The 27390-nt window shown below is 46.3% G+C and overlaps 1 long non-coding RNA gene across 2 annotated transcripts; it reads left to right on the forward strand.

Moving 5' to 3' along the window:
* Positions 1-8239: 8239 nt before the first annotated feature.
* Positions 8240-20014, forward strand: LOC126930466 (uncharacterized). 2 transcript variants are annotated; one of them, XR_007717596.1, is made up of 6 exons: positions 8240-13486; positions 16090-16170; positions 16930-17129; positions 18215-18328; positions 18822-18949; positions 19518-20014. It is a non-coding gene; the product is annotated as an uncharacterized LOC126930466 (long non-coding RNA). The 2 variants fall into 2 exon arrangements; XR_007717595.1 differs by having other exon boundaries at positions 16090-17129.
* The last annotated feature ends 7376 nt before the right edge of the window (positions 20015-27390 follow it).

Below are 27390 nucleotides of genomic sequence, written 5' to 3' on the forward strand. Positions count from 1 at the left end.
ATTAAGAACATAAAAGTAAGATGTGAAACTACTAGAAGAAAACATAGAGACAAAGCTTTTTGACATTCATCTGGGCAATGATTTTTTGGATGTGACCAGAAAAGCACAGGCAACAAAACCAAAAATAAATGGAATTGCATAAAACTAAAAAGCTTCTGGGCTGGGCACAGTGGCTCATGCCTGTAATCCCAGCACTTTGGGAGACTGAGGTGGGTGAATCACCTAAGGTTAGGAGTTCGAGACCAGCCTGGCCAACATGGTGAAACACCGTCTCAACTAAAAATACAAAAATTAGCTGGGCCTGGTGGTGGGCACCTGTAATCCCAGCTACTTGGGAGGCTGAGGCAGGAGAATAGCTTGAACCCAGGAGACAGAGGTTGCAGTGAGCTGAGATTGCGCCATTGCACTCCAGCCTGGGTGACAAGATCGAAACTCCGTCAAAAAAAAAAAAAAAATCTTCTGTATAGCAAAGAAATAATTGACAGATTGAAAGAGACACCTATAAAGTGGGAGAAAATATTTTCAAACCGTACATCTGATAAGACGTTAATATTCAGGCTATATCAGAAACTCAACTTAAGGCTGGCTGCAGTGGCTCATGCCTGTAAACCCAATACTTCTGGAGGCTGAGGAAGGTGGATTCCTTGAGTCCAGGTGTCTGAGACCAGCCTGGGGAACATGGTGAAACCCCATCTCTACAAAAAATACAAAAATTAGCTGGACGTGGTGGTGCATGCCTGTAGTCCCAGCTATTTGAGAGGCTGAGGTGGGAGGATCACTTGAGTCCAGGAGGCAGAGGCTACAGTGAGCCAAGATCAAGCCACTGCACTCCAGCCTGGGTGACAGAGTAAGACTGTCAAAACAAAACAACACAAAACAAAAGAAAACCAAAAAAAAACCTGCAACCCCCCCAAAAGAAACAACTCAACTCAATAGCAAGAAAACAAATGACCTGATGAAGAAAACAGGTAAAGCACTTGAATAGATATCTCTCAAAAGAAGACACACAAATGACCAAGAGATATAAAAAAAAAAAAATGCTCACTATCACTTATCATGAGAGAAATGCAAATCAAAATTACAGTGGGATATTACCTTACACCTCACACCTTAGAATGGCTATGATAAAAAAGACAACCACCCTGGTCAACATGGTGAAACCTCATCTCTACTAAAAATATAAAAATTAGCCTGGTGGCTAATTTTTATTAGCCTGGTGGCTTGGTGGCACGTGCTTGTAATCCCAGCTACCCGGGAGGCTGAGGCAGGAGAACTGCTTGAACCCGGGAGGTGGAGGTTGCAGTGAGCTGAGATCGCACCACTGCACTCCAGCCTGGGCGACAGAGTGAGACTCCATGTCAAAAACAAAAACAACAACAACAAAGAAAACTAAGTATTGCCTGAGATGTGGAAAAAAGGAAACCCTTGTATACTGCTGGTGAGCGTGCAAATTAGTACAATCATTATGAAAGACAATATGAAATTTCCTCCACAAATAAAAAGAGGACTACCATATACTCCAGAAAACCCTCTTCTGGGTATATATCCAAAGGAAATGAAACCAGTATATCAAAGAGCTATCTGTATTCGTGTATTCATTGCATTACTCACAATAGCTAAGATATGGAACCTAAGTGTCCAACAACAGATGAATGGATAAAGAAAATACTGTACGCATATGTATGTGTGCGAGGGTAAACGTGTGTGTGTGTGTATATACGTCACTCACGCACTGAAATATATTTCAGCCTTAAAAAGGAAGGACATGCTACAACATGAATCAAACTTGAGGTCATTATACTAAGTGAAATAAGCCAGTCGCAAAAAGACAAATATTGTGTGATTCCATTTACATAAAGTACCTAGCCTAGTCAAATTCATAGAGACAGAAAACAGAATACTAAAGGGCTGAAGAAAGGAGGATATAAGGAATTATATTTTAGTGAGTATAATGTTTTAATTTTAGTTATGCAGGATTAATAAATTTTGGAGATCTAATGTATAGCATAATTACTATAGTAATAATACTGCATTGTATACTTGAAATTTACTAAAATTTAAATGTTCTCACCACACACACACAAAAGTAACTATGTGAGGTGATGACTATGTTAATTAGTTTCATTGTGGTAATCATCTCACAATGTATACGTATATCAAAACATTACATTGTATACTTTAAATATATACAATTTTTATTTGTCAATTATCCCTCAATAAAGCTGGAAAAAAGCTCATAAAGCCTCCTCTCTCCCATAAAAATTACACCTAGGTAAGTTGATCCAGTCATGGGATTTTCATTCTAGCGCGTATTTCCTGACACAGGTGGGGAATTAACAACACTAGCCAATCATTTAATCTGCGACCTTTCATGTCTGGACTTTTCTGAAATGGCCCCAACAATTAAAGTGGCCTAATATAACAAGAGGAGCCCTGAACAGACAGTAGGTTAGATTGGGTTTGAAATCCTGTTCCTCCATTTGCTAGCCAGGTGACCTTGGGCATATCATTGAAAGTCCGTATTTGGCCTGTTCCCTTCTAGCACTGTGCCAGGACCTCATGGATCAGTGAGGGACCAGACACTGTGGTTCCTCCCCACTCAAAATGTGGGACAGTAACATCTCCCTGAACCACAACTGTGGATGTTGACATGCCTTTCACTTGGCATTGGGAAAAAAGGGTCAGAGTCTTTTCGCTCTATTATAAAAAGAAGGAAATAAGCTCATAAAAATAATTTGATCTAATTTATTCTGTTTTACCGTATGCCGGTGTTTCCATTATCTGTTGCTGCGTAACAAACCACCCCAAAACTTGGCAACTTCAAGCGACAGCATCTTATTATTTCTCATGATTTTTGTGTGTTGACTGGATTGGACAGGGCAAGTTTTCTGCTGCTAGATTTCTGTTAAGGCTTGGATGGCCAGAATAGTTTCTTCGCTCCGATGCCTGGCATCTCTGCTAGGATGGCTGGACCAGCTGGGGCCTGACCAGGCATCATTCTCTCTTTGTGGTGTCTCCAGCAGGGTAACTGAACTTTTAATAGGATGGCTCTCGGCTTCAAGAGCTCCACGAGAGGCTAAGCTACTACATGCAAGTGCTTATCAAAACTCTGATTGCATTATGCTTGCTAATGTCACATTTACCAAAGGAAGTCACAGGGCTGAGCCCATGGCCAACGTGTGCAGGAAACATATGAGAGTAAGAATACTGGGAAGCATGCCCCTTGGCGGACAGTAGGGTGACAGACTACAGTGGCCAGTCAGGGTGCTGATGTGAGGGGCCCTTTGTAAAGCAGTGTGGTTGTGTCCCTGTAGATATGGCAGTCAGGATTCATTTTGCTGCTGCTGTCTTACCAAAAAATTAGTTTTAATTGGGATATCTTAATGTTCCTATAATCTGGTCTTTACCAAAAAATTAGTTTTAATTGGGATATCTTAATGTTCCCATAATCTGGTCTAACAAGGAATAATAAGCCAAGAGGTCAGAGGAGTCTTTCTTGGTCCTGAGCACAGGCTCTAAGAGCTGGTCAAACATTCCTTCCCACCCAGTTGCCGGGAGACACCCCCTCAGCAGTTCACTGCTTTACCACTCTAAGTGGGAGCCATCCCAGCAGGGAGGCTGCACGCAAAAGGAACACCACAAAATTCCTCTTGCATTTCTCCTTTCCTATGAGTAATCAGTGGAGAAAGGCAGCATCATAGGGGTGAGACCCGTTGGCACTAGGACTCTGTGATGGTGAGCACATTCGATTTTCAGGTCATTTGACTCTAGACACATACTCCAAAAAATAATTTTCAGCCACAAGTCTAGTGTTCTCTCTATTTTTATCTCCAGTGCAGAGGTTTGGGTTTAATCACACTCCTCAAGTTGCTAAACTGATCTTGTCTTGTTTCATATGTGTATGTATGTGTGTACGCATGCATATATGTATGCATGTAGGTATTCTCTTTAATTCCCATTTCCATGCCTCACCCCATAGGTAAACATTCTGCTGTGCTTAATATATCTCTTTTATTGTATGCATTCTTCCAAACTGTGTATTATGCTTTTGTATGCATGCACATTTAATTTTCATATATGGCATAATCAATTGCTAAAGTTATGCTAAAATTAAATTGATAAGCCTATCAATTTAACTTTTTTTTTTTTTTTTACCTTTTCCTTTCCAACTGTGGATTTTAGGCCCATCTACATCACTCTGTATTCTCCAAGTTTGTTGCTTCATGGTGTACGCCCCCCATCTCCCCCCACAATGCTGTTCTCCATTCTGCCACGTTACCTGGCCATTCTCCCACTGCAGAGCCTCCCCTCCCTGTCCCACCAATGCCACTTCTCGGACCATCCTCAGCAGACCTCGAGAGAATTTATCTGGATTCTATGAGCAGAAGCAGAATGAGCGTGCAGAGGATGTGGGTCACAAATGTGAGTAGGTAGTGCCAGAGAGCTTTTCTGATTGGATGCCCTGGTCTGTGCCTTCAGCAGCAATGCCAAAGGACAGACCTTCTCTTCCCAGCCCAGCCCTGGCATTAACTACAAGAAGATGAAGATGCAGGCCCTGATTGCAAGGATCCTGTGACATTATTCCACCTCGAACCCCTCACCTCTGTGGACTTGGGTTTTCTGGCTTCGCCCCAGGCAGTCTGACCAAGCCCTGGCAGCCCCAGGCCACATCCACCTGCTTTGGCATTCTGTCCCAGCCACCCTGCCTTCCTTGGATGTGGCCAGCAGACATGTGTCATGGCGAATGTGCCAGAGCAACTGGGAGCTGGGAGCTACTCAGAGAGGAGCTCAATGAAGATGAGATCATTTTACCTCCCCCACAGTTCCCCAACATATCTCAGCGTCGAGCCCCTGTGCTAACTCCGGAGAGAGTGCACTTATTGGTAACTAACTGCTTTGTTTACCATTCACAGTGGCTCTGAAAAGCCCACCTCTTGGGTAGTAGATGTGGAGTAAACAACGTTACTGTGATGAAATGACACAGTGACAGCCTGGAGCTCATGCAACCTAGAGAACCTAGACCAGGACCCTGTGCTAGATACTTCATTTCACAGGTAAAGACACTGAGACCCAGAAAAATGATCTTCCTTGTTGTGTAATGAGACGTCAAGCTGGTGCCAGAGTCCAGGAGCCCCATTGCTCTGGCCCATCCTCCTTTCCTATCCCTGCCCCCATTTCCTTCCCATCAGGTGATGCTGCAGGGATCCCCAGCTCCACAGACGAGCCTAAGCTTTGCCCTAAGACATTGAACTTCTTCCTTTCCCAGACTGGTCTCGTGAAATATTCAGAAATAGGAAATTGGCTTTATTGATGACTTTCCTTCCCTTCCCAATTCAGTTCAGGAAACAGGAAACTGAAACAAGAATAAATAAAATAAATAGGGAAGAGAAGACAACACTAATCAGAACTATTTCTTGACTGTGAAAAGGCAGTAATGAAATAAGGAAATAAGATCACTTAAGAATTCTACTGGCCAGGCACAGTGGCTGCTCACACCTATGATCCCAGAACTTTGGGAGACAGAGGCCAGCATATTGCTTGAATGCAGGAGTTCAAGACCAGCCTGAGCAACAGGGCAAAACTCTGTTTCCAAAAAAAAAAAAATTAGCCTCAGTTATTAGGGAGGCTGAGGTGGGAGGGTCACCTGAGCCTGGGAGGTCAAGGCTGCAGTGAGCTGAGATCACACCACCGCACCTCCAGCCCGGGTGACACGGGGAGACTCTGTCTCAAAAAAACAAAAAACAAACAAAAAAGAATTCTACCAGTAGGTGTTTTCCCCTACTTTCTAGATGGAGAAGCGGAATCAAAGAGGCACTCAGGAGAAATATGACCAATGATATAGCAAATATATCTACAGTGACTCACAGGAGTCACTAAACCAGATTTTACTCCTTTGTAAATGTCTCTTCCTTGTAACTCAAAGCAACAGTTCCTGATGGCATATGTCTTTCTTCTTCCATCCAATATACCTTGAGAATAATAATAGTAGTAGTTTCAGAAATACCAAATAACATTTATGCAATACTGTACAATTTACAAAGTTGAGCATAGGAATTCATGCTTGAAAAAATATTAATTCTGGGCAAGTGATTAGTCAGGTAGGATGACAGGATTTGGAAATGAGGGAGTGAGTATTGCTCATAAATGAACAAACAGCTCATTGGGCATGTTGGAGGTCCTGCTCTTAGAGAAAAGCTGCTATTCCACACTGCAATACTCTGGAATGCCTCAGAACCTTCCTTTGCAAATTAGAACAGGGATAGAGGGAAGGGTTGTTCAGAATTTGGAGCTAATTAGATCATCTAACCAATAGGAGGAATGTTAGAAAGATCAGGCACTTTTTTTTCATGCTAACTTGCATCTTGCACTGGTTTTGTGAACGGGCCCAAAGAACTCCTTGAAGGGAGCATGGCACAAACCTCAGTGGAGACTATTTAGCCCTGTTCCCAGGGCCGTGCCAACGGTCTAGTGCCAGCGAAAACTGCCCCTGTCCCCACAAGTCCCGTACTTGGCAGGCACCACCTGACCCTCTGCCTTGAGTTCAGAAAAGATTTTTTTTAAATTCACATACTGTAAAATTCACCTGTTTAAATTGTACAATTCAGTGGTTTTAGTATATTAACAGAGTTATATGACTATCATCATTATCTCATTCCAGAACATTTTTATCACCTCAAGAAAACCTCATACCCATTGGCAATCACTCCTAATTCCCTTCCTTCTGCCCTCTGGGCCCTGGCAACCACCCATCTTTTTGTGTCTATAGATTTTCCCATTCTGGACATTTCATGGAAATGGAGTCATGCAATATGTTGTCTTGTGCGTGTGACTTCTTTCATTTAATGTCTTACAGTTCCTCCATGTTGTAGCCTATATCAGTACTTCATTCTTTTCTACAACTAATAGTCCATTGTATGCATATAGCACCTTTTGTTTACCTCTTCATCTGTCCATGCTTTCAGAAGGATCTTGGCACTAGCCTGAGCTGAACTTGAAAGCTATAGACAATGAATTTTTTTTTCCATCTCCTAACATGGTAAAAATTAGTGTTTTAGGAAGATTGCTGTGGTGGGGCCATGAAGACCAGATCTATGGTGAGGTAGAGATGGAGGATGATGAAATTTGGAGCCTCATTCCATTAAATAGGAGAGAAAAGTCAAGGTCACCTAGGGAATCTTTGTGCAAGAAGCAAACTCGTTCTCTCTCTGTCTCTCTCTCTCTCTCTGTCTCTCTCTCTCTATCTCCAGTTCTGACCATAAAGCCATAAAGCCACAGGCTTTAAAGAGTGGCTATCCTGGGGTTGAGGACCCAGTGGTGGTTTCAACCTTGTCTCATATTTCTCCTGGCGGCTCTGTGGAAAATCAGCGACCACGCTCCTTCCTGGAACATGCATTGCTGATAATTGCCTCTTGCACAATTATCTGCCAAAGCCCGTTGTTAATGAAATGAATGATTTAGTTATCCTTGTTAGTAATGGCCCACGCTGCACAAAGACCCATTATTGCATCCATGAGGCTGGCAGGAGTGCCGGCCAAGGCACCTGTGAGCCATTCTTACAATTAGCTCTCTTATCAGCTTGATTGGAGAGGAGAAGGCTGCCAGTGGCCACAGGGGTGCAGCCTGTCCTCTGCATGGTCCCCACGATGCATCAAGAGCTGGGAGCATCTCAGGGCAAAATAAGAAATGAGGCCAGGACTGAGCTCTTTGTTTGCCAATTTTGACCTGCAAAGCCTGGGGCTGCTCCCCCTAGCACAGAGGAAGGACGGCCTGAAGGACTGTGGGGACATGCGTCATGTCAGGTTTCCTTGGGTTCAGGGAGCAGCTCGGCTGACTGGCAGATGAGATACCTTGAAGCATATTGGGGTATCCTATTAATAAAACATCTCTCCCCATCACACACCATTGCACAGCTCCCCCTGCTCCCTCAACTCCTCTACCAAAGAGAACATCTTTCCTTTGCTGGTAATACTGGGTTTTTGCTCCCCTCCCTCCTCAATCGCAGTAGCGGCTGTACAGTACTGCTCCTTCGTTTCCTGTTAGGCCTGATCTTCCTCTAGTTCTCATTCCTGCCGCTTTTCTTTCTTTCTTTTTCTTTTCTTTTATTTTTATTTTTATTTTATTTTATTTTATTTTTACTTTTTTTTGAGACCGAGTCTCGCTCTGTCACCCAGGCTAGAGTGCAGTGGCCTGATCTCAGCTCACTGCAAGCTCCGCCTCCCAGGTTCAGGCCATTCTCCTGCCTCAGCCTCCTGAGTAGCTGGGACTACAGGCGCCTGCCACCTCACCTGGCTGTTTTTTTTTTTTTTTTTTTTTTTTTTTTTTTTTTTTTGTATTTTTAGTAGAGACTGGGTTTCACCGTGTTAGCCAGGATGGTCTCGATCTCCTGATCTTGTGATTCGCCCGTCTCGGCCTCCCAAAGTGCTGGGATTACAGGCTTGAGCCACCGCACCAGGCCGATTTTTTTTTTATTATTATACTTTAAGTTCTAGGGTACACGTGCACAACGTGCAGGTTTGTTACATATGTATACATGTGCCATGTTGCTGTGCTGCACCCATTAACTCATCATTTACATTAGGCATATCTCCTAATGCTATCCCTCCCCGATACCCCCTCCCCACAATAGGACCCAGTGTGTGATGTTCAAAGAAAGGGAGAACACGAGCAAGAAAAGTAGACAGAAATGGGCGTAACTGGGGCAAGTAGAACTGATCAAGGTAAATAGAGACATAAATAGAGAAAGTAATTTGAAGGACATTGTGTTAACACACACAGGAATGTGTACGCACACACACACTTGCACATACACATTTCATCTTGTCTTCCGGACGATGACATTCAGGAATAAGCTCTTCAGTTTGGGAAATAGCTGCCCAGAGTTGTGACTGAGAAATGTGTTTCAGCTTAAAGAGACTAGAGTAACATGTGGTTAAGGGACTCCTGCGAAATGAGCAGTACCAAGTGTGCAATGACTGTGCACAAAGGCAGGTTTTAGAGGCTGTGTAACAGGGTGGGTGGTCTGTGCTTTAACCTGGCTTCACTCCTTTAACTGGTTGTGACTCTGCATAAGTCATTTAATCCACAGCAAAAGATAGATGCTTGAAAACTGCTTTAATACATGCGTATTTATTTATGTTGACAACCTCTGCATGTCACTCCGTAAAAATTTCCAGGCTACTTCCAATAATAATGAAACAGAAGAATAAACTAAATTATGTCAGAGGAACATAATATGTAAAAAATATAATAAAATTAAAGATGAGATTAGCACCTGAAAATCTCTCTATTATGACTCGAAAGCCTACTAATTTGGCCCTGAGAGGTAGGGCCCTTCCTAATTTTGACAGTGAGAAATATATTGTCCGCGGTCCTGATATAAAGGACCTGTGGGGGCAGAGGGCAGTACCCTGGATAACGCCCCTCCAGTGGAGAAAGGAAAGATCCCATTATGACCGCTACGTCCCTCTCGGAAGATGGCAGAGGAGGCCAGCACTCCTGCCAGTACACGACAAAGTGTCACAGCCCAAATTATCCAGCTTCATCTTCACTATCTATACCAGCCATGTTCAATGACTTATAAAAAGCAGTGGTACTCTTCTAGTCCAATTAAATCTTGCACAAGCACACAGAAAGCAGGGCGCTGGGTCATTGTTTCAGAGGGGGAACGGCTGACCATTTTCTTAGGGCTTCTCTTTCCCCACGCAGAGACTGGTGAGGCCTGATGAGGCACCTTTGCTCGGAATCTCAAACGTCTGAAAATCCCTTGTCCGATCTAGGCGAAAGGATGGACATCAGAAAGGAAGGAGGGAGGGAGGGAAGAAATAGAGGAATGAAGGGAGGCAGGAAAGAATGTTGGTTTTTACTGCTACTTGCGCAGGATTCTTGTGGAAGCCAGTAGGGAAGTTGTTTTGAATCGGATAAATTGGGGCTTCCTCTTCTTGTTCATCGAGACCACTCTTTTGGCTCTTTTCATTCCAATAAAAAACCCACGATACACTAAGAGACTGAAGAGACAGTACAATGCACTTTTAAGTGTCTGGGCTCCAAACCAAACTGTCTGGGTTTGAATCCTGGCCCTGCTACTTATTGCTGTGATACTGGATAAGTTACTTAACTTCTCTGTGCCTGTTTTCCCATCTGCAGAAATAGGTGCTAATAGTACCTACCTCATGGGATTGTTGCGAGGAGAAGATGTGTTAGCATGCGTACGGTGTTTAGAATAGTGTTTGGCACACGGTCTGGGAATAAATGTCAGCTGTCATTATGTTGTGGGTATACAGATACACTACTCCTTGCAATGTCAGTTTTTGCCCACACAATTGCCAGCCCTCTGCCCTCAGGTGAGCCAGCCTGTCTCATCTCAGGGCCTCACGATGGCTTAGCTCACCCAGCAGTGGGAGCAGATGACTGAGCTGCAGCCAGGGTTCTGTGAGCGTGGTGGGCTGAGGAGGGAAAGGAATGAGGTTTGGAGTCCTTTTGTTGTTTTGCTTGGGTCAGAAGGAATCTATGGTAGCATGCAGTCATGATCTTATTTTACAGCTGCAGGATGTTGGTAGACAAACTTCTCCCTAATCTATCTGATCTATAAGCCCAAAGGGCCTATAATAGGAGGCGGTCGCAGGGGGTCAGTGGCCTTCTCCTTCCCAGCAGCTGTGTGAGGTGGCTGAGCTCAGAGAAAGAGCACTTGGCTGTGGTGCAACTGGCCTAAAATTCACAGCCGCATTCTCTTGATCTGAGCTGCTTCCGGGGAATAAGGTGGCACCCAGCGTCTCAGGTGCTATATAGGGTACTTCCCAAGAGTTTCCCATATCGGTTGTAAGGTGCTGTCTGCACATGAGGGATGGTTTTATGAAGACACAGGGGAGAGTTACCAGCAGAGTGACGGCCAAAGCTTTGAGCTAGATAGTTTTCATTTTCCTGACACATCACCCTAGGGTTTTCCCGATGTTTCCATCAATTTGTGAAGTGCAGTGAGTGGTCATGTCCCACAGGGAGTTTACCATTTACTCTGGAAGACCAAACTTACGGGCTACACTCTGGGTACAGACCGTGCTAGTCCTGTGGGGAGTTGGGAAAGAGGACTGGGAGGCTTTGTGGCTGAGGAGGGGCTTCAGGGCAGCAAGGATGATGGCTGGGTTTGAACAGTCAGTGGAGAAGGAAGTGTGGAAAAGCCAGAGAAGTAGACATGGATGTGTGCATGTCAGAGAGGGCAGGGAGACCGGGTTCATGGAGGTGGCAGAGGCAGCACATTGATCTCTGCTTCTGACAGAAGATCAGAGGGGATATCGGGGGGGTGGTCTGGCTACAGTACGGGCAGCCTTGATGCCCTAGTGGAATAATTTCAACTGGATTCTATGGAAAATTAGATATGACAGTGTAGGAGAGCTTATCTTCTAACTGAAACCAGCTGGGAATTTTTCCCGATAGAGTCAAGGGCAGGGCAGAGCGAGGGCCTTTGGTAGCATGTGCAAATGTACACGCGTGTAGCTAGTGTGTGTGGCCCACCATGCTTCTAACCTACCTTTACCTCTTCTAGTTCTTCAGATCTCTTAACCCTGTTGTCTGTGAGCATGGACAATCCGGGGCTTACAAGACCACAGTGTGCCGTCTTGTCAGAAGGAGAAACTGGGGCACTCTATTCTAAAGAGGCTGGTTCTAGGACTTCTTACTCCACTGTGGAGTAAGACCCAGAGTCTTACTGCCAGGCCCCTTCCTTCAGGGATCTGGCTTCTAAAGTTAGTTCTTTTCCTTTATCTCATAAAGAGGGAAAGGATGTGCCTAAGATAGGTTATTTGGACGAATGGCCATTGTAACTGCCTCCTATCAACACAGGTGGATAGAGGCAGGTGTGGGGAAGAGGGCTGCCTGGATCTGGGGTTCTCAATCCCCCATACTCCTTGGCCTGTTGTTGAGGGGGAGCTAGAGGAGGGGTGCAGACTTAGCAGATTAAGAAAGATAAACGCTTACTCCTTAACAGTAGGAAAGAGGGATGGAAGAGGAAGATCGAAATCTGAGGCACGAGGAGTGGCCTATCCTGGTGGAGGCAGGAGAAACACGTGTCCTCTACATGCCCATCCAAGTCTCTGATAGGGTGGTCCTTGCTCTGAAGGAAGAGTGTGGGCCACAGGCCATGGGGAGGCTCTGAGGTTGTGGGTGCTCCCTGATCCCCTCTCCAGAGCTGCTACCATTGTCTTTGCCCTTGGAGTGCTCTCCTCCCACCCCCACTGCCTCTTGTTCTGTTTCTCCCTTGGGCCATGAGAATGGCAGGGAGCCCAGCCAGGGCCTGGACGGCGGCCTCAGCTCCCTGTTCTCAATAACTGTGTGTGTATGCATGTGTGCATGTGGTGTGCGTGTGTATGTGTGAGTGCCTGTGTGTGTGCGCATGTGTGTAGAGGCTGGGGTTGGGGTCAACAACAGATCACAGCACAGGAGTAGAGAGCTTCTGGGAGGATGGGGTCACCCATGGGTCACGCCCTGCACCCTGGAGCCCAGAGGACCCTTCGCTCAAACCCACCGCCGGCTGACAACACGGGAGCAGCCAGAGCCACTTTCTTCGCTGCCCAGAGGAGCCTGGGAGAAGCCGGAGGTGTAAGTCAAGCTGTAGAGGACTGGGTGAGGCTGAGCCCCGTGAGAAGTGGGAGGAGCCAGGGATGCTTAGGAGGGGCAGGCACCGTGCAGCGAGAGAGGAGGGAAAGGGGAAGCGTTCGGGCCTCTCTGCCCCTCTGTCCCCCTCTTGCTGCATAGTAGCCGCATCCATGTCTCTTGCACTCTGCAATCTGGAAGCCACCGCCAGAAGCTGAAAATCCCAAGTAGAGCAGCAAAAGGTATGAGGATTAGCACAAAGTTAATGGCCAATGGAGGCTCCCCAAAGTGCTTGGTAGGTGGTGGTCCAGTGTCCAAAGGCAGGAGTGCTGGGGTAACCCCATAGCTGGGGGTCATATGGGAGAGACTGAGGAACTTTAGTTTGTGGACTCTCAGTCAACCGTGTTGCCGAGGAGGGGAAGGGGAAGTAGATGAGGCGGTTGTCTGGACAAGACCCAAATCCTGCTTCTACATACTGGTGCTCACAATGGCCAGTGCCCTGGAAAAGCTCGGGAATAAATACACCTGGGCCTTAGAAAGCAGAGGGGGAGGATAACGCCATCCAGTGGGAGCGTTCATTTGTTTCCTCAGCCAGCCTCTGTGTCAGGCTTTCTGGGAACAAGGGCTGGATGAACAAGGCCTTGGGAGTTCCTGTGGGGAGGGACTGGGGGTGAATGGGCAGTGTGGCTGGGCCGGCGGTCACTTCTCCTCTGCTTATCCAGGCTTGAGGATGGATTCCTGGCTCCTGGTGCATTGCCACTCCCTGCCACCCTCCTCCATGTCGCCTATCTTCTCCTGGTGGCGCCAGGCCTTGCTTCATGTCCCAACAGGAGCCTCTGGGGCTGGCACAGCACTCGCTGCCTACAACCTGGGCCTGGTGGTTCTCCTAGGGTGCCTCTGGGAGGTAAGGCTGGTGGGTGGGGGTTCCTGGAGAGTTCTAGGATCTTTTTTGGAGGGGTGACCAAGGGATAAATAGAAGCATAATATTCCTACGTAGAAAATTGAAAAGCCTTCTTGATGGGGTCACATGCAGGAGCTGGGATTCTGTGCCCTCTTTGGCTGCTCAATCCTTGTTACAAACTTCCACCCTTCATTTCCTTACATGAGAGAGCACAGGTCATGGCAAACCAGAGTGGAATTCCTTATCCCTCCCACCTCATGTGGATCCCCCATCTCCCATTTCTACCCGGGCTCTGTTCATCTCTGCCTGGTTTTCTGATCCCCAAATCTGGTATTCCTTCCAAACCTTGCAAACAGCCATTCAGCAGGTGTATATCCAATATATGCTTCATACCAGGCTGTGCTGTGGCCTGCAGCATCCCTGTTGGATAAGGCCTCCCTGCCCTCCCGAGGCTCACAGTCTAGAGTGGAGACAGGTGTAGGCACAGGCGGTTGCAATGCAGTGTGTGTTGGGTGGGCAACAGAGAGGATGCATCATGCACCAGGGGCAGGGAGGGTGGGGCAGAAACCCAGTGTCTGGGCCAGGGGTTAGGATGTCAGGAAAAGCTTTTCAGAGGTGGTAATGATCATCACAGATGTGTTCCCATGCCGAGTACAGGAGAGGCATTGGTGCAGGCACTTTATGAGGATCTGCTCATCTAATCTTCATGATAGCACTGTTTCAGACGCAGAGGGGTTAAGTAGCTTAGCAGGTGGCAAGGCACAGAGGCAGAGTGCAAACCAGGCACCCTGACTGCACCGCTTACAGCCTTCTCCTCCATCTCTTCCGCCTTTTGGTGAGCTAGCGGGGAGGAGATGGAAGAAGCAGGTCCGGACAGCCACACCTCTTCCAACTCCTCTTCGTCTCTTCCTTTCTCAGCTACCATAAGCATAGGGAGGGTGGTGCCATGGCCTGCTGGGAGCCTCTGATGCTTCCCATCCCGCAGAGGCTGAGGCTAAACCCCTTCATGGGCACACGAAGCCCTCTGGAGTCCTCTCTGGCCCTGTCTTCCTCTCCACCTCGTCTCCCTCTACAGGCTCTCAGCAGCCCTGCACACCACCCTCATCCAGCACAGGCCTGCTCGCCAGCCCACACAGCCGTGCTCAGCAAGTCCTCAGGCCTGGGCACATCACTGATTTTCTGCCAGAATTGCTCTTGTCCCCTAGTCTCCTGACAAATTCCTGCACATCCTTTAGATTCAGGTCAGTTGTTGCCTCACAGGAAGCCTTCCCTGACTCCTCTAAGGCCAGGTTATTTGTTTCCTTGCTTGGCCATTCCCAGCTCTTGGTACAGTCCTGGACTCTCTGAGATGGGCTGGAGCCACTCCACCCACGGGTGAGCACCAGGTGTGGGTCTCCCCGCAACTTCATGTTCAGTGACTTTGTGTGAAATAACTTGAAGTCCTTCCACCATGGTGGGAGTATTTACACCACAGGAATTGGCAAACCGTGCAGACACCTCCCCCACGTTAGGAGCCTATTAAGGATATACTGACCCCCCACCCACTGTGGTCTTTCTCCAGCTGTGTCACCACTTTCATATGTGCCTTTCTTCCCTCCCAAACAGCAAGTGCTTCAAAGGCAGGAACCCTGTCTTATTTATCTGTTTAAAGACAGACCCAGCATACTATCTGGTAGCACATGAGGGCTACCAATAACTCATGAGACGTGAGGCACGCCCTAGAGAATTTGTCATTTAATTATGGCAACTAGGCACTCTCCTGCCACCCCAATCCCTTGAAAACTCTGCCACGCTCACAGTCAGCTTCCTGCTCAGAAACCTCAGTAGGTCCTTTTGCATATGTGGCCAGAATGCCAAGTCCCCCAAGGTAGAGATTTCTATCTGTTTGGTTTTATCAACGTGATCCAGTGCTCAGAACAGCGCCCAGCATGGAGAAGTGCTTAGTACCATTCAACACGTTATTGTCAAATAAATCAATACATGATAAAATTCAGGCTTCTTACAACAGCCTTCAAGACCCTTTATTCACAATTCGGTCTCTCCAATTCTGTGGCCTGCTTCTCCTTTGGTCAGAGCCTCCACACCAGTCCCGCTAATCTCCTAGTTAGGCCCCCAGGTCCAGGTACCACATACACTTGTCCCGGCATGAAACTCCCACTCCCTCTCCTCTGTCTGCCCGAAGCCTCCTCATTCTTTGATCCGACTCCTGGAACACCTGCTACTTCCTACTCTTCCTCTAGCACCAAACCTGAAAGGTTAGAATTTTTTTCCACATCCTCAGCCAGGCTTTGAGCTCCTTGGGGCAGGGCAGACGTGTGGACCGCCTTGGTGTCCTCAGCACCTATCTCAGGCTTTCATGCATAGTAGGCACCCAGGGTGGCGTTGTAGCCTATATTTGCCCACATTAAAAAATTAGAGACCAGCAAGATGCGTACAAGTTGCGCCTCTGATCTCACCACCCCATGGAGTTTATTAGCAGTTGTTCACCAAGTGTCAGCAGAGGTTGCATTGGGATGGTGGTGTCCAGGAGCCCGAGCCAGTCGGGGTTCACCATGGTGGGAACAGGCTTTGTGACTCGGTCTTTTCCTCTTTCTTCTTCCTCTCAGGTCATGGCCACCCCGCTGCTGGCTAACTGCAGCTACTTCTGCCAGCCAGTGGACTACAGATGGAGTGAGCATGGAATGAGGGTATGGCAGGGAGCAGGAAGCAAGCCTGGAGAGGGTTAGGAGGGACAACTTCATAACAATCAGAGGTCAAGGAGGTATCACCTGAGCCTTTTGATGAGAGACAGGGGACTGGCTGGTTACGTGCATGCTTTAGAGTCAGATAACCTCGGACCTCGGTTTGAATCTCAGCTCTGCCAGTTACTTGCTGTGCGACTCGGTGGCACACCTAACTCTTCTAGGACTCAATTTTCTTATTTATAAAATTGAGATAATAACACCTATTTGATAAAGGGAAATGATTGAAAGAAGATGGAATCAGATAATATATGATAGACATATATGGAAATGTTTAGCACAGGGGCCAGCACACACTGAGAGGTAGCTAAGTGGTAGTGATTTCATCACTGTTAGCTGTTCTCTGTTTCAACTAGAAGCAGAACAAAAGGCTTCCTGTAACAGAAGACTCCAGCTGAAACCTGTCACCAGGTAGCTGAGGCTTGTCACCAGGTGATATGGATGTTGAGTCATTGGATGTTGGTGATGGGCTCAAGTCTTGTGACTCAAAGTATGATCCTTGGGCCGGCAGCATCAGCATCATCTGGGAGCTGGTTGGAAATGCAGAATCTGTACTCCACCCCAGGCACACTGATGAAGAATCTTCTTTCAACAAACAAGTTGCCCACATGCTCATTAGATTCCAGGGTTCTGGGCTGGGGCACATTTGGGGAGTCCTTCTGTGGTCACGCCAATAGCTTCTCCCCTTTTTGCCTGTGCGAACAGGCATCTTTCTGCAGACAGGTAGGCACTGTGGAATCAGCGGTGCATAGAACAGTGAGGATTTGGGGCTGAACTCAGCCCAGGTGGGACAAGCTGTGGCACCAGCCGGACTGCAATCTGATGGAACTTCCCCGTCCTGCCCAGCAGATGGCGAGCGTGTGCTGCTGGTGCCTCTTTCCAAAGGCCGTTGAATTGCTTGACAGGTAAGATCCCGGATACATGGGCTCCTGTATATCCGTCAGCCAAATCTGGGGCGGTGTCTGACTCTCCCAGCAAGAATGCTCTCTGGGTTTGCCCAGGCAGCCATGCCAGAGACTAATTTCAGAGTAAAGCCTTGGTCCAGTACCTGGCTGAGGGAGGACGCCCAGCCACTGAGGTAGTGTCCCCCTCCACTGGCTCCCATGGTCCCTGCTTTCTATCTGCAGAAGTAGGAGTAAGCATTTGCTCCATGAGTAGCCAGGTTCCAGGTACAATTAAAATGGAAAATTAAACAAACTTTAAAACTGACATGATATAGCAAGGGTCATCAGACAACAAAAGCCATCCTTCCATGTTAATGAGAAGAAACCTTGCTGGTGAGGCCAGGGGGCTTGTGGGATTAAGCAGGGTGGGGCAAGAGCATAATGTTGGTGTGGTTGGTGATGAAAAGAGGGGGCTCTTTCTTCTCAGTCTCTTGCCAAAATGAGCTGAGCAGAGATCACGTGGGAATGTGTGGTGTGGGTGTCTGGATCTTGGGCTGACGGTTCAACACCTGAATTCTTACCCCGGTGCCCTGGGCGGGGGCAAGGATCGGACATTGGAAAGAACCCAGTCTCTGAAGCCAGACTGTTCTGATCCCAGTTTGGCCACCTATAAGTTGTGTGCCTTTGGACAAGTTACTTAGCCTTTCTGTGCCTTTTTTATCCTGAAAAATGGAAGTAGTAGAAGTATAAACTGCATACAATTATGTGGTATTTCAGTGATTATTTTATACACACAAAGTAGAATAGTGTTCTCTTCCCTCCTCTTCCCACCACACATCCCTGCCCAGCATCTAGAAGACCACCTGAAGCTTTCACACTATGAGACCTTAGATCCTGCGAGGGTTTGAATTTCAAAGGCCTCAATTAAAGCACACGGTAGGTCATAGATTGGTGTTTGACTATTGTTATTTCCCTTTAGTTTTAGTCGCTCCTTCAGTAAAACAGGTAGAATTAGCCCGTCCCACTCTAAGGGGTAGTTGAGGCCCCGAGAGAAGTCTAGAGGAAGGAGACCTCCAGAGACGACTCCATCTCTTCCTCCTCTCCAGGTGTTCTTTATTTTATGAATGAAGCCAGAGCAGCCCACCTTCCTGCATCTCTACCATCATGGCACCATGCCCTCTGATGGGTGGGCTGGAGTCAAATACGTAGCAGGCAGCCAGGTAAGTGATGCATGCTGTGGACAGCCCTGCCCCAGGCCCTTGTAAGGCAGGTCTGCTGGGCTGAGTCCCAGCTCAGGAGACCTGCATCCCTGGAATATTATGGCTGGTCTCTAACTTTTCCCTTCCCTGAGGCCATGAGACCAGACCTCTGCTCCCATTTGTCCGTGTGGCTCCTTAGAGCTCCTGGGCTACCCATCTCTGGGATGGGGAGGTGGCTGCTGGGAGATGCTCATCATAGCCATCAGCCCACAGAACACAAAGGGAGTAGAAATATTCTCATTTAGCATCTCAATAACTCCAGCCCTCCATCGTCACGACTTCAGATGGCTCATGCCGGACCTCTGCAGGATAAGGTCTCTCCAGGGATTTTCTGTAGAGATTGCAGAGGTGCTCTCTGCAGCTTGGAGGATTGAAACATCAAAGAGAACTCCCACACCACAGCTAAGCCCAGCTCCACTTATTTTCCTTTATCTCCCCACACCCCACTCTGCAGCCTTCTTCATAGGGATGCTTAATTCTTTGATCCATGTCTTCATGTATCTGTATTATGGACTGGCCAGGTTGTGGACTCCTATGTGGCCCTACTTCTGGTGGAAACTATATCTTACCACCCTACAGCTGGTAAGGAGATCCTATTGGCTCCAGGGGCCTTGGCTGAACCCTTGGTTCTATTCTTGACTTGTCACTCTATACCAGTGACTTGGCATCTGCCCATAAACAAGCTCTCTCATCCTTAGATCTTCCTTAGCTTCCCAACTTGCAAGGACCTCAGTAGCCATCTTATGATCCCGGAACCAACCCTAACTCACTGGCACAGTGTGGGACTTTGAGCAAGTGGCTTCCATGCTCAGGTCTCAATGTCATTATCTATAAAATGAGGGCCTCGGCCAGATGACCGACCTCTAAACATTAATATCCTGTGAGTCTGTGATCACTGATTTCACCCTCCAGGTGCCTGATGTCTTGCAGTTTTGGGAACACCACTGCCCCCCAGATGGTGATGACAGCCTAAAGTGTCCCAGATGGGGCTCTGGATATACTGAGTTTATCATCAGGACCACCATGACATGGCTGGATGGGGGAATTGGGGCAACCAGGACCAGGAGAAGGGTCAAGATTCTTGGGATCATGGGGTGGAAAGAACTGACTGCTCTCCCCTCTCTTTCTTCTCATGCTTTCTTTTGCCCAGGGTCAGTTTGTGGCCACTGCTGCCCCCTCTTGTTACAGTCTCCTCACCGAGTGCCCCTTCCCTGATGGGTTCAACACGTCTGTGCTCCTGTAAGCCCTCAGCTTCCTCATTCTCTTCCTCAACTTCTACCACCAGACACACCTGAGGGGCAAGCAAGACAGGCTGAAGTAAGGGCAGGACCCAGGGACTGAAACCAGCACAGCGTCCCCACAGAGAACTGGGTGGAAGGCAGCGTGGCTTCCAGCTTACTGGTGCCAAGCAGATTCCTCTGGGTTTCCATTGTATCCTCTGAAGCAAGGAGGAGGATTGTCTTCTGTCCAGATCTCAGGATCAAAGAAATAGGTCCAACTTCCTGTGCTCACTTCAGTTAGAGCACTTCCCATGTGACTTTGTAGCTTTGTGTGCATCTCCTTCCCCTGCTAGACCTGAACCCCCCACTGGAGGGACTCTCTTATTCTCCATGTTCCCCACACCTGGAATTTTAATAAACATCTCAACAAACATGTGTGTTTGGATCCTTGGATCCCATGACTGCACTCATAACCTTGGTGAAGAAGAGGGCTGGGAGTAGGAAAGAGGTCAAGGTTGGCTTGATCTCTAATCTTATAGTGGGAAATTGTGATGGAGAATATTCAAGAGTGGGTGTGGGTCTGTTGGATTTCAGGTGTGGCTGTGTAAATAGCCCTGCATATATTTTTTTCTGTTCACAACTGCCTGTGTGTGTATTTGTAGAGTTGTGTGATTCTGTGTATGTGCATGGGGAGTGGCAGAGGGCCAGGTGCACATGTCTGAATACTTGTTTTCATATATAATGCATGTTTCCATTTGGGTTTCTCTCCATTTGTGTTGTTTGCCTGTCTCTTCTGTAAGTCTCTGAAAGTCCCACATTGGCAAATAAAAGCCACTGGGATCAATAATTCTCCTGTCCTGATGGAAGACATGGAAGCCCACTGAGAAATCTCTGAATACATGTTCCCCAAGAGCTTCCAAAAATAAATAGGACAAAAGAAGAAATGGGGCACATCCATCTTCTTCACAGGGAGGGAAACTGAGGACCAGCAAAGGGCTCCTATCTTATGACTAAGATACTATGGCAGAAGCAAATATTGGGTGAGCTGTTCAAACCCAGAATAGGATGGGTTTCTCGAAAGCAGTTTGCCTAGGAGCTGTCTCTATGCCTCCAGTATGATGATTTTTCTCCTTTATAATTGCTCTTCAGCTGTTTTTGATCACTAGGTAAGTTCTTATTTTGCCATGCCTAACAGTCAAGAACATTAAAGAATTGTTGAAGGTTATGCAGTGCTATTTGGGGACTGTGTCTCCATCTGGCCTTTTAGTTAATCAACCCAAGGCCAGGCAAGGCTACATCCTGTGGACAGAATACTCAGAGAAAATTCCCTCTAACTTACGCAGGATGTGAGCACATTCCACACACTTTTCCATGCACTGGTTGAGTGCCTTTGGGCGGGGGGTGGGGGGGTCGGTGCTTATTTTAAGGCAAACTTTTATATTTTTTTTAAACACAGGAATAAGGTTTGTTCATTTGCTTAGCAGCCAAGGTAAGGGAAAAATTAGTTACTTCACAGTTTAGCACTAATATTTGCCCAGTTCTCTGTGGCTGCCTCTGCCTGATAAAGCAGCACAAAGGGAAATGGTACGTTCCAGGTCACGTCTGAATGGAATGAGACTTTCGCCATGGAGAGCCTGTGTTAGGCAGAGTCCCAGAGAGAGTTTGGGGGAAATTCTCAATGGACTGAAGGCCCTTCATTTTTCTATCCTGTACTACTATGTAACAACTCCACCTCTGATATAAGAGTGCGTTGTAAGTATTCTTCATCAGCGTAGGCTGATTGTATGAATATTATAAACCAAAGTTGTTTATATTTAGCAAAAATACCAAAATTCTTAACTAACATTGTAGACGTTCATCTCTATGAACTGTTTAAGATAATGACAAGGAAAGGTGGTGGTAGACATTTCAGTTTATAACATAGCAGGGCTGGGCTGCTGCTCAGAGACAAGGAGGCCCACAGTACTGGGTGGGAAGGTCCCAGAGACAGAAGTAGGGGCAGCCCCCCACCCCCTGTCTCCCATGCACATCCAACAACTGATGGTTTGGGCTCCTGGCTATCACTTCATAAATCAGGGTACATCAAATTGAGAGATAAAAACCACCTCCCAGTGGCCTTCATTGTCCTCTTCCGGCTCAAAATTCTGTGGGGACCGCTCCTCCCCACCCACCCCCGTACATACTCCACTGTCTGCTCAGCTGACCACATGTCCCTCTTGGGGTCAGGCTGCTGCTGCAGCCTGACCAGTCCTCTTGGAGACAGGAATCAGAAGAAAAGATGATTTGATTTGCTCCTTTCCTACCCTCCCTTTCTTTTTTTCTTGCAATTCTCTGTATACATGGAGGAACATCTTTCTAAAGAAGCAAGTGTTTGCTTTTTGTCCTCAGTCCCTGAGTACTCTTTGGGCAAAATGTTTGTTACAAAGGAAATGGGGAGCTTTAATGGGGCTTTTGAAATTCAAACCCTGCCAAACAGGATTTAAGGTCACCCAGTGTGAAAGCTTTAGGTGTTCTGTTAGATGCTGGACAGGGATATGTGGTGGGAAGAGGAGGGAATAGAACACCGAGAAATAAAAGACCCTGGTCTCAAGAATCTTGTATTTTAGTGGGGGTAGGGTATATAAAAGCATCTGAATAAAATTAGGGAAGAGTGACTTAAATCAGCCATTCATAAGAGCCATTATAAAGTTAGAGACACACTCAAGAGGAAGGCAGTTCTGGATTCTCAGAATATCTGAGCTCAGAATCTACCTTTATCCTCTTCCTGGCTGTGGGAGGGATGCCGGGCAGTTCACACCATTTTTTTAGTGTGTTTTTCATGTATAGAATCAGGATAGGAGGTACATTTGGTCTAATAAATATACTTTGATGGAATAATAACACAGTCACTACAAACCCTTCTTGAAAATATTTAATAATTTAACAATACAATGCTAAATAAAAATGTAAGAAAATCTCTATTTTGAAAAGAATTATACATAAAATATAAACACAGAAATGTTCACTAGATGGCGAAATTATGGATGTTTTAAATTTTTTTGTATTTTCCTGTTTTCTACAACGCCTATTTTTTACTCATAAAAATTTAATGTTATAATGTGATGAGTCTAGGATTGTTATTCTTTTTTTCTGAGGATGATTGAAGTATTTATTTGATCTGCTAATCAGGTCTTCATTATTGACATGAATGCATACTTGACCCCACTGTTGACCTCTTATGCATTCAACACACAAATATTGGGGGTTTGCTGCCTTCTAGGCACGGAGCTGGGTCTTAGGGGTCCAGACACAAAGACCAGACTTGATTTTCATTGTAAGGACCATGTAAACGCTTACAAAGTAAAGCCTCTAGCCACATCCACTGCTCTAGGGAAAGTAAAAAAGCCAGTCTGGTCAGAGGGTGGGAGTGAAAGGATTTTGTACAAAAATGAAAAAAAAAAAAAAGTGAAAATGGGGCTGGTTGCTAATCTCCCTGAATCAGGTCTTCCTGTGGCAACCTCATTCTTGGACTTGACGTGAACTCCCAGAACATCCGAAGCATTGTGGCCAACTGTAAGTCTAAAACCCCTTCTTAAAAACCAATGAAATGTTACACATTTTAAACATTATGCACGTCTAAGAACTAAATTTTGCACAGACCATGAACTCATTCAGCGTTAATAGAGAGGTTTCTTGGAGTAAGAATCTAAGGGATGTTAAGGGAAAAAAAATTAATCGGTGATATGTGTTAAAGCAAGATAAGGAGGACTTTATTAAAGACCACTGTGAAAGGTATGGAGACCACCTCAAAGGGGTCTGGCTGTTGGGGAGAAAGATTGGGCTAAACTCTGAACATAGTATGGGCAAGTGGAAATATATAGCCAAGGAACAGGGTGGGGGTCAGTGGATGGAAAATTACTAAAAGGAACATCGAGGTAAGGGGCATCCTGGCTAAACTGACCTCAAGGTCTCTTGCTGAAGATAGGCCAGGGTGAACATACATCACCAGGGACATTTGAACTGAGTGCCCCCATTTTTTTCCTAGGAAAAAGAGAATGAGTTATTATTATTTTTTATTATTTTCTCTTCTCTCTCCTTTCCCTGTTTCCTACCTAGCCCTTTAGGAATGCAAATATAACCTTTCACTTCCCCCTCACCAGACATTCCCTGCAGGGCAAGTTCTTCTAACTGTGTGCTCCCAGATAGATCTCTTCTCCAGAGCTGACAGCGGATTTGCAGGCCAAAGCATACCCGCCAGGGAACTGTCACCTCCAGCACGTGGCCTGGAACTTCCATCCTCTGGGAATTGCCTCAAGACTTTTGTCCACCGGAAGGGCATATCAAAAGCATGCCAGCTTGACTCCTTTTCCAACTTATTTCTGCCCAGGAAGGTATCGACTCAACTGTCTGGTGGATAAGACACCAAGCTTGCAGGAGGAACTCCTGCCCTCGCTCAGTTTCCCCCTTACCTTGTAAAAGTGTCTCCAGAGGTGAAGCAGCACAGTTAAAGTCAAGGAGTTTTGTGCACCTTCCCCAAGCTCACTGCAGAATAAATTAACTATTTTTGTACCAAGCCTCACTCTTGTTTTTTGGATTCTGCATGTGGTGAGCAACCGACCTGCTTTTTGGTTACAACACAGTGGAGGATGAGGAACCTTATCAGAAATGAAGGGTGATCAGGTATGAAGAATGGGAGATTATTTGCTAAAACTAGACCTAGGAGTACACAGATGGACCTAGGAGAAGGTTCGAAGCCTGATTAAAGTTTGGCTAAGCAGAGACTCTTTGTCAGGGGAGACCAGTAATAGTCCTCACATCTATACCAACAGTACATTGATAGTTTTGAGTCATAGCTATCTTCGAACTACAGGTCTATCAAGTTTCAGATGACCTTAATATCTCATAACTCTTGTTTGAGAACTGAACAAAATGCCCTCCATCAATGAAGAGACTTGTCAAGAATTAATATAGTGACAGAGCTAGGGCTGGTACCTCGTCTTCTTGACACCCTATCTGGGGCTCTGTGTCCTAATGGACCGGGTCAAGATGAAAAGAATTTCTTCTTATAGGGAAATTCACACACCCTGGAACTGAATCCTAGCTTGTAATGTAACTCATCCTACTAAAAAAAATGATATTAGGCTTCTATATTCTGCTATCTACCACCATCCTGTGTCTTCGCCTCCCCTCCTTCTTTTACAAATAGAGTGCTTCTGTGGCAATCAAACTTACCATTCAGTCCTCTGGTTGCAAAATATCAAGATGGGATCAGAATGAGAAGAGGGGAAAAGAGAGAAGATGCAGAGGAAAGAAAGGTAAAAACACACTACTTTTAAAAGAGGAAGAGAAAACGGTACGTATGCATATTCAGATTCTCAAAGAGCCAAAAAGGAAACACAGGTGCATCTTTCAGAGCTCCAGCACCAGATCTGAAGACAGTAGCCTTCTAAAGACCATCCGGCAGTCTCCACAATTGCCTACAGTCACATTTCTGTAACTCATTCCTCATTATCGGTACCTCCTGGCCCTTTTGCTCCACCGTTAGCTGGTTTCTACAACTGGTCACAAGGTCACAGATGATGTTTATAACTTTCTCCTCCCCTCTGTTGTGAATTCTGATGCCTTTTAGGGCCTGCCTCAGATAGCAAGGATTCTTAGCCTAGTGTAGAAATACATTTCCTACATGTTCCCTAAAAAAAATCACTGTTACACTTCAATTAGACACCTAAATGTGTGTGGCTAGTACCTCAGTATACACTATCCAGCCTCTGTCTTTGAAATGCCTTTGCAGGGATTGAATGTGGCACAAAATAGATGAAGCAGTTATAAAAAGGTTACATTTTTATATTAGAGTTGAGAACCTTGCGGCTTGTGAATATGTGAACTCACTGTAAGGGGTTCATCTAGGTTTTTAAACAATTGCTGTGGCGGCTTTGTAACGTGTCAAGTGGGCCAGCCTGAAATATGTTTCCCAGAATTCCTTTCCCTGCATGTTCCAAGTTAGAGTGGGGAATAAGAGACATTTTTTGCTTGAAATTTGAAGGAAAAAAGTGAAGCAGCAGCTGCGTTATTTTTCACTGTCAGAAGGTGGGGCAGGTGCTTCTGCAACTCAGGTACATTGTCACTCATTTGTGACTCATGCCCTAGGGCTGGTAGCAGGTGGGCCTGTACACGTTCTGCTTTTCCCTGACTCCTTCGCCAGCTTCTCTGACTCCCGGACCAGGTATGCGTTTTAGCTCCAGGGCACAGGGAACCACCTTCCCCTTTAGGACAAGCGCATCATCAAGGCTGGAGGCAGTGAGGACACAGATATGGGCTCCATTCTGCCCTGAGGGGCCCAGCTTGTCTTTGCCTTCTCCCACGTTATTGATGCCTTCCCTGGGGCCCCGGTGTTCCAGCATCCGACAGAAAGACAGTAGCCTTGTAGAGACTCTCAACCAGCATGATTGCATAGGGTCAAGTGCCTGTAACTGATTATTTACTATGTATACCTCTTAGAGGTTCTGCGTTTCTGTTGGCACCCTGACCAATACAGCCTCCTTGCAACATACACAACTTCAAAGAGTCATTGGAAACCTGGAGTAAGAAATGGGGACAAGACCACCGCAGTTCAGCCTGGGCAACAAGAATGAGACCTCATCTCTTAAGAAAAAAAAAAAAATAATAATAATAATAACGAGCTGGGCATGGTGGCTCACGCCTGTAATCCCAGCACTTTGGAGGCCGAGGCAGGTGGATCACAAGGTCAGGAGATCGAGATCATCCTGGCTAACATGGTGAAACCTCGTCTCTACTAAAAATACAAAAAATTAGCTGGGCGTCATGGCATACGCCTGTAGTCCCAGCTACTCGGGAAGCTGAGGCAAGAGAATCGCTTGAACCGGGAAGCCAAGGTTTCTGTGATCCGAGATGGCGCCACTGCACTCCTGCCTGGGTGACTCTGTTTCAAAAAAAAAGAGGAAAGCTGTCCTGAGGCAGTATGTGTACCTGCATGAAAACTGGAGTGGAGAGAGTAGCTGACAAAGGTTACGTGGCCTTCCTGAGTTTTCCTACTCGGCAGATGGACAATGATAAGAATAATGGTAACAGAGCCAACTGTGACTGGGGTTTGTGGGGTCCCAGTTACTTTTCACGTATCATCAATCTGGGTGATAACCTGGAGGGTTAGATGCCATCTTCTCCTCTTACAAATGAGAGATGTGAGGCTCAGAGAAGTTACAGGACTTGCTCTAGGTAACACAGAGCATAAATAGGGTCACGGGATTCAAATCCAGATTTTTCCACTCCAAAGCTTGCAATCTTTCCCTCTGCCTGACTGCATAGCCCCTACAGTTTCCTAACTCACAGGAAATTCCTGCGTCCTTTGGTTGACTCTATTTATAGTCTTTCTAAAGAGGAATGTGTTGGGCCCTCTTCCTGGCATGAAATCTATCTTTAAAATTTCATTTATTAATAAACACATAGGGCCTGTTGTGTGCCAGACACTGGTCTGAGCAGTTTACAAATATTAACTAATTCAATGTTTACAGCAACTCTGTTATATTACTACTGTTAATATAGTAGTAATAGGATTACTGCCATTTTACAGAGAAGGAAATGAAGGGACAGGGAAGCTAAGTGTTTTGCCCAAGGTCACACAGTCAGAAAGTTTGGCAGAGTCAGATTTCACACCCATCACCATGTACTGCTGCCCTTTCCTTCAGAGATTCGGACTTCTCATCCTAGCCTGTCTCCTCCTTCCTTCGAATGCCGAGACGATGATGGGCTCAGGGGCTCAGAGTTCCCCCAAAGGAAGGCCCTGGGAGATCCTGAATCTTTATAAAT

This window comes from Macaca thibetana, chromosome 11 (assembly GCF_024542745.1).
Source record: "Macaca thibetana thibetana isolate TM-01 chromosome 11, ASM2454274v1, whole genome shotgun sequence".
Taxonomy (NCBI): Eukaryota; Metazoa; Chordata; class Mammalia; order Primates; family Cercopithecidae; genus Macaca; species Macaca thibetana.